This window comes from Solea senegalensis, linkage group LG17, assembly GCF_019176455.1.
Source record: "Solea senegalensis isolate Sse05_10M linkage group LG17, IFAPA_SoseM_1, whole genome shotgun sequence".
NCBI classification, from domain to species: Eukaryota; Metazoa; Chordata; class Actinopteri; order Pleuronectiformes; family Soleidae; genus Solea; species Solea senegalensis.
The window spans coordinates 10,222,384-10,239,228 of NC_058037.1; the positions used below are offsets into that span (position 1 = coordinate 10,222,384).

Below are 16,845 nucleotides of genomic sequence, written 5' to 3' on the forward strand. Positions count from 1 at the left end.
TTTAATGTAAGCCCCTTCCACTGCACATTACCCTCCTTTTTTAATCTGCTCTGGATGTTTATAGGGGAGAAAATAGGATTGTCTCTCTAATTCAGTGGACAAAAACAAATTACAAAACCATTAAGGATTACAGGTCTGGCTTGCCGTCACTCAGAGCCAGCGTGAAATCCTGCAGAAACGCTCTTTTGTAACATCCGATTGTATAGTATTTGCACATATTGTAGATTACACATGGTCTCATGGGAGAAGGTGAGGAAGCGAGAGTGGAACCTGAGAAGGATGGGCAGCGACAGGAAATGAGCAAGGAGAATGAGCAGACCCTTCCATGCTCAAGGTGACTTTCCTTTTCATTGACCTGATAATGTGCACTCCGCCCCTCATCATGGAAAAAACTATGCCATCCTCTCTCTCTCTCTCTCACACACACTCACTTGACAGTGATAATGGACTGTGCTCACCAGACCACATAGAGAGGTGGGAAGTAGCAGCCTACGAGCTCACTCTGTGTGTATATTTGTGTGTGTGTGGGTGTGTGTGCGTTTGTGAACACATACTTCTACCACCACCTCATCCTGTCTTCCAGACCAGCCTTGTCATTACGGGGCATTCCCTGAATACAGAGGAAAACTCTCTCACCAAGAAATCAGCCCCCGGGGCTCGGTCATAGCATCCCCGTCATGTTCCCCTCCCCCATGGTTACTACGGCAACACCGTTTTCCACACCGACACCTCCTAATTAGACAGACATGACACAATCACCTACGTCTTGGTGAGAGGAATCCAGCCTGTATCCTGGGGAGAGATAAAGCAGACCTCCAGCCCAAACTCTCTTCATACACACACACACGGACTGATATGATATCTGCTGGCCACATACAGTCCACATGCACACACATTCCAGTCACCAGATAGCCGGTTCCAGCACTCCTTTTCCTCACACTTATTTGATTACAGGGTACAACGGGAAGATTCATTGAGCTCGTCTTACCCTGTCCAGAAGTGAGCTCGCCGATGTTGTGCTCTGATCATTCCCTTTATACCCTCAACTCACTGCCAGCTTTCTGCACTGTCGACAGAAAAGACACGATGATCGTATGCAGCACGCAGCAGAGCAGTCTCTGCGTAAGGTATGTAATCCATGCAGGTTCAAAGTTGCCTCTCCAGGTGGTTGGAGCAGCTAATAAGCACCTCGAATCCAAGAGGCTGTCAAAATCAGCAAGGAGGAAAATCCCAGTTTGACAGAAGTTGCATTTGTCTGATAGCAGGAGGAAAACAGCATGAGCTCCCTCTTTAGTGGTCTTTCAAACAGCCAGCTGACCGGCAAGGACTTCTCCTCGCTTTCTTTCTACTCCCTCCCTAACCTCCTCCTCTCTGCCTTTCTCTGCAGAATGCCGTGGGGGCAGAGGGGACAGACACAGATGTTACTGACTACAGACCACACCTCTTTTCAACACTCACAGTTCTAATAGGATGCAGCCAGGCGGTGGCCGCCGCCCAGCCCACCCCCTCCCCCTGCACAGGCTTTGGACAACTCGTTTAGTGTTTGTTTGGAGAGGGCATGTTTGGAGAGCTGCAGGAGGGAAATAAAGCGAAAGTGTAAAATGTTTAAATGTGGACTCTGGAGGGGAGATTGTTGGGAGGCAGTGAAAGTCTGACAGAGGTTCTGAGGAAATGAAGTAATGCTGTATGTGTAACATAAATGACCGTACAAACACTACAATCAATCATGTACCTTCCTGTTCTCCTGAATATAATACCTCCAACACATTTTATAACACTGGAAAGAAATCATTCTTACAGTCTGGTAGTGACGATACTGAACATCCAGAGGATTTTAATCTAAACAATCAAAGACACTCCCACATGATTTACAGCACAAGCCTCACTCCTCTCTCTCCTGCATCGCAGCTAATTACTGCCTAACATCATCCAGAATCTATAAACATTGCAACACATTGCCATTTTTTTGGACCGAAAAACACCAGTGCAAGGAAAATGGGAAAATAATTTGTTTTCTGTGCAGAAAGCTCATCAAATAAGGATCTCAATTGGAAGACATGTTTACAGCGTCACATTAATTTGGTCTTTTGTTGTGAGATTACCATGAAACCAGTGACATAATAATGAAATAACCATTTAAATCAGATCCTTTTCTCTACTTACGGTGTATTCACACACAAAGCAAAGCAAAGCAAAGCAATTACTATTTTGTCCATGAACTCACACGACGTGAGAAAATCAGACATGTTCTCAGAGACGTCTCATTCAGGCGCTACAGGTTTCTATGCAGGTGTTGTCCAAATAAGTGTCATCTATCAGTCATTCATGTATTTCTTGTTCGTCAGAGGTGAGTCAGGTGTTAGTGATGGGTATTATACAGTCACAAGACGTCACAGAGCCTAAGGTATATTATTTCATTACTCAACCCTGCATTGTCCAATTACTATAATAAGACACACAGTGGAGTATCACATTGCCTGTTACTGAGACTGTAACTGAAAAAAAACCCTGCCAAAAAGAAGTCTCAACTCAAACCACTCTTAGATAGCCGTATTCATTCAGCTTTAGAAATCCCCCAACAGCTGCCACCTGGAGGTGCCCGTGTGTACAGCTGCCTGCAGCTTCAATGTTTCTGGACCAGTTCCAAGACACATTACATCTATCTGATAAAGAATCACGTGAAGCACTTTACATGTCCTTGTCGAGATGCTGTACTGCAGCTTTGGCTAACAGTGTGTGAAACTGTTTATCTTGACCCGACTGCCGTTACAGAAATCAGTGGCGAGCCACGCCGGTGCAGTCATGAATGGATAACAGTGGAGTCTGTACAGTGCTGGGTAGCTGCCTCTGAAAAGAATGTCATGCAGCTGGAATAACAGACAGGTCCTGTTCCCATGGACAGCTTCTGTTCTGGTGGGACACAGCTTCCCCGTCAATAAAGACCCAGGACTGTTGTTTTGGTGACCTCGAGGGGAACAGGTACATAGAACTTATGGTGAAATCATTGCCCTGTATTTCTCTGTAGCATCAAAAGGTGACAAAAAACAGTCTTTTGTCTTTAGTTTACATGCTGTCTTTAGTACAGAAAGCCTAAAGGATTTAACTGTGACATATTTAACCTGGGATACAGAACAGATGCTCATGTTGCATGAGGTAGATGTTTGCAGAAGAACAAGAGTCAGCCAATCAAAACAAACAATGCAAGTATACCAGCAGACACTAGTCAATCAATTATTATTTCATAGGTTTAGTTCGAAAGGTCCAAACAGAACAAGATTAGCAACATTAGCAACTCTTGCTCCTTTGTCGGCCATGACAGACACTGTTCTGCTCCACTAGTACATTTTCAAACTAGTTGCAGATTGATCAATCAACACTGATGAAATATGGTACTATGCATAATAACCTTTTAATTCCAGGGGTCACCTAGGGGATTTTCTTATCTTAATATTTAAAGACAAGGTTTGAAGAAACAGTGGAGCAGCAAAAAAAATGTTTATTACCACTACTCACAGAGCGAAACTGAAGCAGAGTGTTTGCGTGAACCTTTTCTCCCCCTTTGATGAACTTTTCTGTTAATTATTAAGCACGAAAGGGCAGACAAAACTCAACTTTACCCTTTTCTATCTGGTTTTTCAACAAGCAATAATATGTTTCTGTTGCTGTGAGGTCAACTTTAGGATACTGTCTTACGTATTGACCTAGAAAGAAGAAGGCAGCATTGCCAAAAGAATTAAACAAAGCACAACACAGCAACGTACAACAAATGTGTAAATATAATTAACACCATTTTAAAGTTTGCCATTTAATCACAATGATTAATACCAGCTACAGTACAAATTAGACAAGAATTCACTGGAAAGTTGAAAGCTGTTGAGGCTTTATAGTACAGTGAAACAAAGAAGCATGCAAATCTGATTGGCTGCAGACTGTAGATGACCCTGACAAGTTCAGCTTCAATTACAAGCTTGTTGGCTAAGTTAGAGAGAAAAATAAAAACCACCTTGATGAAATGTTAAATATTGTGTTCATAGAGTGAAACATGGGGTCACTCAAAGCCACACATACAGAAACTAGAGGGTGGAAACTGTTATTGTCTATGTTTGAGGAGTTTGTGAAAATGAACACAAAGTTCAGCTTCATGCCAAGGATAAGCATACTCTCAGCTGAATCTTGAGTGACAGCCACTAAATAAAAAAACAGTTTCACCGACTGCTGTGAAGGAATGTGCAAAGGGGGGAACGTTATATTATGGCTTGTATCATGTGGTGGAAGCTAACAGGGCTGCACCATACATATGTTTCATCCAGGGTGGGGCTGTATCCATAAATTCCTCCCATGCGGCCCTTCCCTTGTTGGAGACCCTAATGATCACAAATTAAATTCCAGGATTAAAAAGGGTCCTACCGGTCTCTGCCCACCTTCTGGAAAGCTTCTAATTAACCTCCTGGAATAGAGGGGTCCATCCCAGAAGGGGTGCATGCTGACTATCTGCATCCACTTATCTCGACAACATAGCCAAGCAACTACAAACATGAACAGTAAAGGAATTGTGTGTGTGAAATGGACTGCATTTAATTAATGCTTTTCTAGTCAGCTGACCACTCAGTGTATGTGTGTATGTCGCATTCATACAGTGATGACACAGCATCAGTTAGAAGTACCCACATGATGTTCTCTCATATGATCACAAAGAGTAAGGCATTATATTCTGTAAGTGCTAACGTGACGAAGCATATGACCTTACCAATATTTACCATGTCCTTCTGTTCATACAGATATAATGAGTCAGATGAATGAGAAATCATAACTCAATCAAACTTTTAACTTTTAGTGGTTTCTTTGCTTCATATCGGAAAAAACAGCTGATCCACAGAGGGCTGAAATAATTACTTATGATTCATATGATTCATGTCCCCAAATCGTTCAGCCCCATGATCCACCCTCCAACAGCCACTAATGTCACGTTTTTAAAAACATATATTCATGATTCCTATTATCACACCAGTTATACTAGTGCAAATGTTTTTGAAATTTCCACACACCCCGACATCCAATTCTGGTTCTCATCAAATACATACAGTTTTGCCAGGTCTGACGCATGTGCAAACTTTAGTGAGTTTTCAAGCATGGTAAGGCCTCCAAAAAGGCAATCTACTTGATGAAACTACTAAAAATAAGTTCTTGCATTTCAATGAGGTGCTTATATAAGTTATTGTATGTATGCACAAATGGAATGCATTTGCGTATACAATAGACATGCACAGACATTACAGAGCATTAAACTTCTTTCAACTCCTTTAACACTCAAACTGTAAATCCACCTCTGTCACATTAAAACCTGGGGAATTTTGGGCAACAAAGATAAAAGATCTTCCTGGAAGAAGTGTACAACACTGCTACAAAAAATACTATAAAGCTGACGCTGCAGCTGCAGTCAATGTGCCTGTAATGGATCGACTGAATTTGAGGGTTAAAAGCCTGTGGCTTAACTTGTTGATCCGTCCAGATGCAGGCAAAGCTGAGTGCAGCGAGAAATAAGTGGTTAAGGTTTCGAGCAGAGAAACAACAAAGAGGAGGTTGTGTAATGAAACGGTATACAGTTGCAAAGGATAGGAAGCATATAAACAGACAAACAAATCCAGTGACAAAACATTAATCCAACAATCCCATCAGTATTCAGTCTCCTCTTTGAGTGAAGACAGCCTCACGCCACATTAGCTTATTTCACACACAGATGCTCTCAGCGTTAGTTCACCAGACTAAATCCACGAGAAAAGGTCCAAGGTCCTGGCCTTATCTTTGACCGTCAACAAGGATGTGAGACTGACTTACTGCCAGCCGGATGCGTGACTAACACGGAGGCAAAGTCGAAAGAGAAAACAAGCCAGGGAGCAGTACACAGGACCATCTTGTATGACTGGATGGCTGAGTTACAAGCTGCTTATCTCAAAGTGTGTCATAATCTCAGTAGAGGAAAAGAACCCGAGACTCATCATGAGCCAAAACAAAAAATATTTATGTGAAGAAAATCTGATGAGGAGATAAAAAACCAAGAGCTGTAATGCACTGAAATAAATATACTAAAAACAGAAGCAGCAGGAAAAGGGACGTTTGTGGACATGAACAAGAACACCTGCAGTTTAACAGGCTCAACCTGACAGCCTCTGCCCTATGGCATCCGAGCCATCAACTGTGAAAGGTAAACATCTGGGACACAAACAACACCATGTTCAGGGCAGCAGTACACTTCAACATGCAACACTGCTACTGTTTGTTTTGCAAGTATGTCAATATCACTGGAATATAGATAAACATAGCATTTATTCTACCTGAAAGGTAAAACAAACCCCAGAATATCATGTCATTGTTTATGTCAGCAATAAAGCCAGGGTGATGTCTGAGTGAGATAGGGAGGTTACATGTCACATCTCTGGTCCATGACGGCGAGTGTGCTATCTAAAAATCACACAATGAAGGAGTAGTATTTCACATTTGTTTCACATTGCGAACCCTGCATAAGGAAGGGTTTCCTTAAACAACACAGCGGGGATCCCTGTTTTTAAAGACACAGTAGATCAAAATGTAGAACAATCCCCAAAATACACTCAATTTTAAAAGGTTAGAAGCCTGATAGATGAACCAGTTGGTCCAATGAATCACTGATAAATCATAACACTGGTAAAAAATATAGTTACATAACTGTGAGGCAAAAAAAAATATGAATGCGGACAATAGTCGCCACTAAAAGCTGAAACGCAATCCCTCCCATAGAACATTTAACTGTTGACGCAGCTGGTTTCGTCTGACTACATAGCTGTTTTGACGGCTTCTCGACGGTAATGTTATCACACAGATATGTTATACTGTGGGAAAAGTGCTCATTGTAGCAGCAACCAAAAACCTTGCCCAAAGCAGCAACGGTGTGTTGTGATGCAAGCGGGAAGCTGCTGGTTACAGTGACTTATTTCAGATAAACAAAAACATTTTAGATCAGGAAAGACTCATGATAGCAGTTTCAATCTGTGCCCAGGCTGCGACGCATTACCTCTGCCTTTCATGATTTGTAGAAGTCACAATGTGCTTCACAACAAACGACAAAGAAACAAACGGTACCTTTTTTAACAATAATGAATTCAACAAATTCGATAAGAATCTGCATGACTGACATTACCGGCTCCAGAGACGCAAACTAAGTCAACGGGAAATTGCATTACTATGGTAAAAATACCATTGACATGATGAATGAGCTTCAGAGACATGCAAATCACATGCAGACGGAAAGTGATAAACCAGAAGATGCATTTATTTACATACATTATGCAGAGGACGATCTGAAATCGACACAGCCTGCTCCATTCATGATAATGTCCAAAGCAACAAACTTTTAGCAGCTCTTCACGCCTCAGCACTGCTGTCACTTTCTGAATTAATGAAATTGCGTCAACCTTTGAATGAAAGAAGGATAAGATAAGCCTAAACATATTTTTCCATCCTTGCACTTCCCCCTGATAACTTGTCAGAACTTGAGCGTACTTTCTGGAGGGCAAGGCGGCATTTTAAGAGCAGGATGAAGCACGCCATACTCTGGCAGTGTCTGCTGCTCAATCTGATATCCGTCAGCTGTTTCAGCGGCTGTTAAACATCCAGTGGTTTAAGTCTGGAAAGGAAACATGCTGGCATCTGACCTATTCCAACCAAGGATATCAAGCAAACCGGATGCACAACGTGTTCTGCAAATCCAGGTGGAATTCCCGAAAAGCACCGTCACGTCGCATTAAGTGCCTGAAGTCAAAATGAATCCTGCGTTTTATCCGGACTAAATGTTGCATGTGAAGTCAAAACAAGCTTTTCATGTTGGTGACTTTATCTTTAAAAAATATCAGCTACTTCCATTTGAGATTAATCTGATTAGAAATGACACATGGGCACCCTTTACACCTGGCATTAAAATGCTTCTTCGGTGATTGGATCACAATCAGATAGCGCCTGACCACTTGTACAGGTACAGGTGTACACCTAAGAGGTCTCCGCTCCACCCACAACATTGACGTGAGCAGAAATACGTTGGTGGCTCCGAGCACAACCAACTTGAAAGCGGCAACAAAACAAGTCTTTCATCGAGTCTGACGGTGGACGTTGTTGTTGGTGATATGGCGGCACTGTAGTCTGCTACAGGAAATCTTTGCAGAAGAAGAGGGGGAGGTGACATACAGTAAGTGTGGGGGGGAGGTTGACTGTGATCAGATAGCAATCGCATCTAGATGTGTACATGTTAATACCAGTTGTAAATGCATGTGGTGAAGAGCTAACCAATCACAGAAAACACATTCTAATGGCAGTTATAAAAGGGGTCCTCAACTGCATTGTTAAATGGCTGTTGTATGGGCTTAGTAAGAAAAGTGTAATCTCTGGTTAAAATACCTGTTTAAACCAATGGGAATGAGTTTAATCAGCTTTTAATAATTGGGTCAAATGACTGTTGGAGACATGCAATGCACACAGTTTTTACAACTTTGGATGAGATCATTAAAAGTGGGGATGCAAGACTTGGGCGAACAAGCTGATTAATTCTTCATCTACTTCATTCCTGCAAACCCCTGCGTCATTTCATTTATCAGCAGTTAAAACCTTACTTTTTACAACCACAGAAGAGTGCACAGTATTTGTTTTATTTCATCAAATGGATCGAGTGAATGATTTATTGGGAGAGGACCTTATTTTAAGATACAAAACCAGTGTAACAAATGTCTCTAAGCTGTGCAGTTGTTTTTTCTTCCTTGGAGTAATTTAGTTTGTGGCATATTTGTGACGGTGTATTTCAAGCAAGAAAAAAAAGACAAACAGGTTAACTTGGGTTATAAAATCATGGATATAGCTGCTAATTTTAGTATGAAAGTGGCTTCAGTTACATTTGTGCATAAAGTAGCAGCCTGCTGCCACTATATTAAGATATTCATAAATAAATTAAAAAGGGTAGAGGGCTCATAGGTCCAACAGAACTAAAAACTCATACAAAATGTCCAGCCCCTCTGTTTTAGGAGGTGACATTAATAATGTGACCTAGACAAAGGGAAAAGAGGCGAGCAAAGATTGAAACATGAATCCCTTCTGGCCCATAAACTCCCCCACACCCTCCCAAACCAACATCTCCACCTCCCAACCCCACTAACACACACACACACACACACACACACTCATGCAGGACAGAGCCCACATGCTCCCTTTGTTTGAACCGCAGCGTGTGGCTACACTCTTTCCACATCGTACTGCTGGAGGAACACAAGTGATTAATTTCAGTGCTCATTGTCATCGTAATGTGAGGTTTGCTTCAACTCTCCATGTCTGGCAAGGGAACAGTCACTTTCTAACTTTGTTAGCTGCGACCGACTCCACTCTTGAGCGGGAATAGCAAGGCAAGGCTATTAATTAAGATGCACACAAGTTCGAGAAAACGGAAGACTTTGAGTTAGAAACAAAGCCAAACAAGTACCAAGTACTAAGTATAATGGGCATGCAGCCAGGAAAGACCAGTTTTTTATATGGAATAGGTTAGGTTAGGGGAAAAGTTAGGGGGTTTAAAAAGGACCAGTGTGTAAAATTTAGTGACATCTAATGGTGAGACTTGGGTACTCCTCACTCCTACCTTTTCCACACACATTAAGGAACTACAGTGGCCTTCATATAACAGAAAGGAAGTCATTCTTCCTCATTTGTTTTGTCTATTTTTGAGCGATTACACATTAAACATTATTACATGTGGCTAGTATATTCACTTTCTGCCACTAATCCCTCTTAAATGTTACACATCTTTTTTTATTTACCTCCAAATAAAAGTTACTAAAGTTATTCAATTATGTTTAAGAGGAGATGACGTTTATTTCCGCAATATAACTGATTTATTGCTTACAGTTTACAAGATAAATCTGATATTGTTAAGAAAGGTGATGTGAATTCCTGAAGAACACATCTGGATTTAGAAAGGAGTGCGACTAAAGCAGTAATGGTAAACATATAAAATTTGTAGGATTTATACAGTCTCTCTTCCCTCTTTAAACTACCTCAATAAAGAAAACTATGTTGGCAGGAATCAGGAACTAGCACAGCTTGTTCTGTGCTCTCGGGGGTACAACTGCAACAAATTCAGATCGGCCCAAAAAAAATCATTTCATAGGTCACCCAGTTCCAGTTATAGAACCAAAGACTGCAGATCCAGGCTTGTTTTTCTAAAGGGAACCTGCTCTGTCACGATACATGTAGGTTTTTGACAGTACAAAAAAATTAAATGTTTGTGTTATTGTGTCTTAAAAGACGTGTTGATATGTTAAAGCGAATTTCAGATGGATTCAAGCTGGCCTAGGTGCTCTGCACATGTTCCACAGCTCCCATCCCTGACCTCTGACCCAGAAATAACAGAAAAGGCCAGTGCAGAAAAAGACAAAAATTGTTGTTTTTGTCAGTCACATAATAACTCAGCCATAAAATGTTTAATACTGAAAAGCTTCAAGGGGGCATATCGCCACCTAGCATAGCAGAGGCAGACACACTTCATTCAATAAATCAATCCCACGCCAGTGCTTGTAAACTGGGACAAGGACAACAGTCCAGTTAAATGGCATAATCAAGGTATAGCAGGGGAACAGACTGACTGCATCAACATCAACAGTGGATACAGGTTGATGTGCGGTTTACTTCACACTGAAATCTAACAGTGCAACACGGCTCTTTGAATTTTATATCCTTATTAATTATGACGTGAAATGACACCAAATAAAAAAGGTGCGGAGATTGTGACATTTCTCTCCATCAGCTTAGGCTTTAGACCCCACTCACACCATCTAATAGCTGTGATGCATATTTTATTGCCAGTAGCGAATTGACTTGCTTTAAAGCACCCATTACTCACCTAGGGGTCTGAAAGCCATCAGCCTTAAGGCCATTAATTACAGATCTGCCACCACTGAGTGGCTGAGCTGGAAACAGGGTGCACTGCTCTTTCACCTCCAAACAATCACTGAGGTCAGGAGTCAACGGTCTCGGGAGGGGACATGCAGTCACTGAGTGGGTATCTAAACTCCTTAAAGGTTTAGCATATGTCATTTTGTTTTCACTATGAACTATGAAATATGCACATATCACAAATCAAGTGGCATAAAGAAAATACTTAATTGAAGGTATCAGCAGCTGTATATTCAAAGTGAACCAGATTAAACAAGGTTAATTTAATGAAATTTATGTTTTAATGATAATTTTTTTTCAAAACATAAATCACTACCTCAGTAGTGATGATCCAGGGTTGGCCTCAGTACATTTTCTAGTTTTCCTAAACAATAGCCACATGGTATAACACGATTAGTCCTGAAATCATACCTATGTTCTTCTAAGATTTCACTTGGGGTTTTATTTTAGATGAAGCTGCTGACCTCTGTTATAAAACCCAGCAGGAAGCTCTTTGATCACAAAGTCTTCTGGTTTAGCTTTTCACTGTAGTAAAAAAATGCTTAGCAGGTGTACATATAGCTCCAGATCAGAGGTATGGTTTATGCGTTTGGCTTTTTAGAAATGAAAACTGTAACAAGCTGCAAGATTCACCAGCTCAGCCACAAAGCAACCATCTTCAAAATGTGAGGTTGGGTCTTGGGTGCGGCTAACAAAGGCTATATCGGCACCCAGCTGTCCCAACAGCAAGGACAAGTGCAAAGCCGGGCCAGACTGGGGGCAGGGTGTGGCACGGCAGGGGTGCCATGGCGACGGAGCAGGCCTCAGCAGAGCAGGGATGCTAAATGAAGCTATTGTCTGGCCCAAGTGAAGCACACCGTACAAAGAATGGCACATTCAAACAGTCATACAGGCTTATTGTTGTGGCGGTGCAGTAGCGCTGCAGAGTCACAGTTCATCCCACAGGGTTCACTACTGCGCTTCAGACAGAGAGGCTCAATATGAGAGCATGAAGCTGTGACACAACTGGGAGGAACTTTTTTTTTTACTACCCTAAAACAATTTTTAGGTCATATTATTGATACATATCACTGACTGGGCGAGTCGGACTCAAAACATTTGTTCTCTTCCCAACACATTTACTGTTGAAGCTGATGCATCACATTCTGACACAGATCTAAAATGAAGATACAAGATGCTTTGGACATCAAGTAGAAATTAAACAATAAGTCAGTCCACAGGACAATTATCAGTAACAGTTTAAGAACATCAATTGTTTCAGCCACTCCTTGTTTTCTGTTTCTCAATTGTAAATATATCTAGAATTAGATAAACTGCCAACTAAGAGGAAATCACCTAGGCTTTCTTAACAATACCAGCTTTAGCTTGTAAACTGCATGCAATAAATCCGCTTTATTGCAGAAGAAATTACATCTACTCTTAAACATAATTCAATTTATGTTTAGCAAAGGTTTTAGCACATACTGGTCTATAACTGTAGGAAAGAGTTTTCTTAAAGTAAAACACTAAGAGGATTTATTGGCAGAAATTGAATATACTACCCATGTGTTATAATGTTTGTATAGATGAGCGACTGCTTTAAAAGAAAAATTGTAGATCTGGAATCAGCAAAATTGCAAATAATTAGGAAAATAAACATCAGAATCCTCAGAATTAAAAAACAAAACAAAACAAAAACAGTTTGACAAAGCCTTATGTGAAGTAGTCATTGGTAATAAGTAACTCTAACTCAAAATGAAGCACTTCTTTATACTACAATTATGTATATAGAAATATCTCCGACGATAGAAATACAGCATTTACAACATTGCATTCATGGAGAACAGACAGGGTATTAAGATGTTGCCACATGAAGTGTGAGTCAATATTTAAACTGAGTCATGTAACTATGGTATGTCACATAACTATGGTATGTACTGTACGTATATACAGTACCAACTGGATTTGCCACCTTGTCAAACTTTAACCATTTGTTCACCGACAGTGACAACTCATACATTCATGACTCCAGGAAGGAAACACTTACTAAATGCTTAACTAAAATAATTACACATTTACACAAGTCCACTGTATGTGGCACAGTAAATACAGAACATATAACAGTGCATTTAAAAATCAAAATTTATATCAGTAATATGTCTCGGGACGCTAACGGAAATGCTCATTGAAGATTTGAAATCGTAAATAATGATGTACACTTTCATTACTCCCACAAGAAAGGAAGTGATCGAAAGGCTGTGGTCGCAGCACCTGCCTCAGCACATTTATGCCACCACAACATCCAGAAACCAGGCTGACATATGGTGGTCTTCTAGGGGCTCAGCTGTGTTACAACCACCCTTAAATGACACCCACAGTGAAAAAAATAATTAGTCAAACCTCCCCCCGGGTTGTTGTTGATGTCGTTTTCTCTTTCACTGTGCTGTGGTTAATATGAGCCAACCAGGGAGGCTGCTCTCTCTCTCTCTGGCTCTCTGTGTCTCTCTCTCTCCTGCTATGTTGCCATTCCTGTGCAACTTAACACTCAGCTCATTAAGCCAATTCCCCGAGAGCGCTTCAGGAGTGTTAGTGTGTGCTGATGGACTGATGCTACTCCTTCTAACTTGCTTTGACTCCCTTTACAGTATAAATAAATAAAATATAGATATACTGTATATGCTTTTTAAAAAAATATATTTTATTGATTCACTTTTTTTGCCTTTTAGTTGACCTTATATTTTTGATGTTATCTCATGTTATATGCTCATGCTTATTTTTTTTTTTATTTATAACAGTGGATACTGAACTGAAGCTCAACTTTAAACACTGCAAATCAAATTGCAATTGCTGTGTCAGAAAAATTGCAATTACATATATTCCCCTATCCATTCATCCCCTAGCAAGCGCAAAACAGGACACAAGTTTATTGTATTGGTTCATTATAAGTTTGGGCCAAACTTGCTATAATTATAACCAACAATGAGAAGATAAGATAACATATGGTGAAAGAAAGACCAACTTCCCAAAATAATTGGGGCAGTGGCATCATCTGGCATATAACTAAACCTCCTTTGTTCTGCTCTGGACACTGGATGATTACAGATGCATGGACAGATGGATGGACTGATGACTATCACCCTTCATTACATGTCAGGGAGATAACAATTACAATGCAGAACTGCAGAAATAATGAATGTGAGAGGAAAATAAAAATGACATAAGGAACAAAATTAGAGGACTCCATACGTTGACTAGACTAACAAATCTATATTGTCTACCATCAAGTATTTGCCATTCTGTAGACATCCGTTGACATGATTTGATGCCAGTGAATGGTAGAAACTAAGCCTGACTCCATTTATCATTATTAAAGCCAAACCTGTTGCCAATTAAAGTTTGAAGTCGCTTACCAGCGCAAAATGAGCCAGAGTCATAAACCTGCGGCGACATTTACCACAGACAAGAGTTTGTGTAATTATGCTTTCAACAGCACAGTGCACATGTTCATGTCTGCAACAACAGCCACATCAACAGGAAAGTCACCTATGCAGCCAGAGGCTGTATTTTGGCAGACAAAGCAATGACATGGAGTGTCAACAGTTGTGTTTACGATTGCTGAAGATGACGGGGTGGCATAGCTGTTAACAGCAAGGTATGGGCAGAACCATTTGCTAAATATTTGCATGTCTTATTGTCTGCGTGTAAGACAGGAGGACATAAAAGGATGTAAAACTGTAGTGCTTAACTTTTAGATTTATGTTACATTCAAATAATAGGGCAGTGCACAGTGCGGTCTGCTGATTTGACAAGAGATAAAGGTCACAATGAGAATGGAAGGGGAAAAAGAATACTGTGTATTTGTTGTACATGTTTTTTTTAGTTGTTTTTTTAAGAATAATGTCAGTGCCCTTTGTTTACTGCGCCAAGTACTTTTTCCTTCATTTAATTTATTCATGGGCTACACGCTGGTATAATAAGTAGCTGACACAGCTACTCCCATCCACCTTACACACTCTACAAAGGAGACGCAAGCCAAAGCATTGCAAACTGTAACCTTGGTGAACTGAACTGAACTGTAGGATTAAAATCACTTGTGAAAGCATGCAGTTACAACACGGAGTAATTATCTGCTATGTGCACATGCATATTCGGAAAAACAAGACACACAATTCACACGTCAGCAGCTGTCACCGCGCCGATCTGTAATCAGCCAACTCCCCGTCTTGAGCATTAACAGTGTGGACAAAATAACAACATGGTACATCATGTAAGGCTTCTCCCATGTTTACACTGAAAACAAGCCTGCAGAGCACACTGCAGCAGTAAGCCCTCTCACAAGGCAGCAGCAAACCATTACAAGCACATACAGGCCCCTCAGTGATTTAGAGCATTTTAATTCTCGGGAATGCAAGCCTTCTCTGATAAGCACCTCACGGAGTATGTACAGTAAGCCCAGCACTGGAACGATTACGCAGTGATAATCTCTGTCTGACTGGCCTGTAACTCTGTGGCTTTCACAAGTGAGTCGCTCCCCTTCACAACAAAGCATCACAACTGAATATTAGCTCACAACAGGTGAAGAATCACATGTCTGAAATCGCCACAGGCTCACTGATTCACTGGACAATAAAAGTGTTGCCTTACGGTCATAAACAGGGGTGGGGTAGCTCAGTGGTTAAGACCGGTACCCCATGTGCAAAAGACATCATGGTCGCAAGTTCAACTCCACCACTGGCAGGTTGTACTCAATTCCCTTGTAAGTCGCTTTGGATAAAAGCGTCTGCTAAATGTAATGTAATGTAATATAATGTAATAAATTGAGTATTATATCGCAAATGGAAGGTCAAACAAATAATTGTTAGTCACCGTATGCCTCGTATTCCAAAATCAACCATCCATTTTCATACAGTGGCAATATTGCTTTATCAACATTCAAGCATTATGTAACACAGTGGTTCCCAAATGGGGGTCCAGGGACTTCTGGGGGTCCATAAGAGGTTTCAATGTCTAATTTGTTTACGTTTTAACAGAACTCTTCAGATCACAACACAAAGTAAATGAATTTCTGACACAGGTAATTTTAAAAGCATTATGGTCAAAAACATTACCACAATTAACTAATTTAAATTGATAATTATCATGATAAACGTTTTACTGTGGGGTTAGGGTTCTGAGGCGAAATATTCATTTTAATAATACATTCTGCAAACACAGATAATGTTAGGATGTTTTACCAGTAATATTATTTTTAATGATCATATTTTGGCCATATCTTCCAACACTTTATTTACTCACTTCTGAGGGAATAGCCTACATTGGAATAACGTTGCCCTTTGAACTTCTGAAACCCTTATCTGACCACTAGAATTTTTCCCATGGGAACAGCAGTTCAGACAGTGGTTCCTCTTTTTCCTCCTTGTTGTTATCAGGTGTGAGGACACGCTGGTGACCACACACACACACACACACACACACGCGCACAAAACAAACTATTTGCAAAACACATGCAAATGTCGCCAAACTCCAGTCTGTAGCAGGTTTAGGCCACAAAGGCTGAATCTTTAGGAAGAAATATATGTGAAATGAAGAGAAAAGACTGAAGGTAACGACGGCTGTTGCGTTGACTGCCCACACCGGTACGGAGGTCAACACCGACACCTACACCGCTTTTCACCGAGCGGCCCGGTGCCGCTGGGGTTGTAAACGCCGCTATGTTTGACACATTTTGTTTAAAAAGCAAGTCTCTTCCTTACCTCGCCTCGTTGGCCATTTCTCTGCTGAACCGCGTCCACAAGTACAACGGGTAAATAAAGTAAAGCGGCGGAGAAAACACACGGTCTCTCTACAGCGAAGGGACAATTCAATAGCCTGGATAGTCAGGGGCTGCTCGTGATGTCATTGGTTTAC

The 16,845-nt window shown here is 40.9% G+C and overlaps 1 protein-coding gene across 5 annotated transcripts in view; it reads right to left on the reverse strand.

Annotated features, from left to right (window-relative positions):
• The window catches only part of LOC122784044 (disheveled-associated activator of morphogenesis 1-like), a 45,595-nt gene extending 28,776 nt beyond the window's left edge, over positions 1-16,819 (reverse strand). For 2 of the 5 annotated variants that reach the window (XM_044049106.1, XM_044049102.1), the window contains exon 1: positions 989-1,394. The gene's annotated coding sequence lies outside the window, so the exon portion shown is untranslated. Of the gene's footprint in view, positions 1-988; positions 1,395-7,317; positions 7,405-16,691 lie in introns of those variants that run through there. The other 3 variants (XM_044049103.1, XM_044049104.1, XM_044049105.1) reach the window with 3 other exon arrangements.
• Between the last annotated feature and the right edge of the window lie 26 nt (positions 16,820-16,845).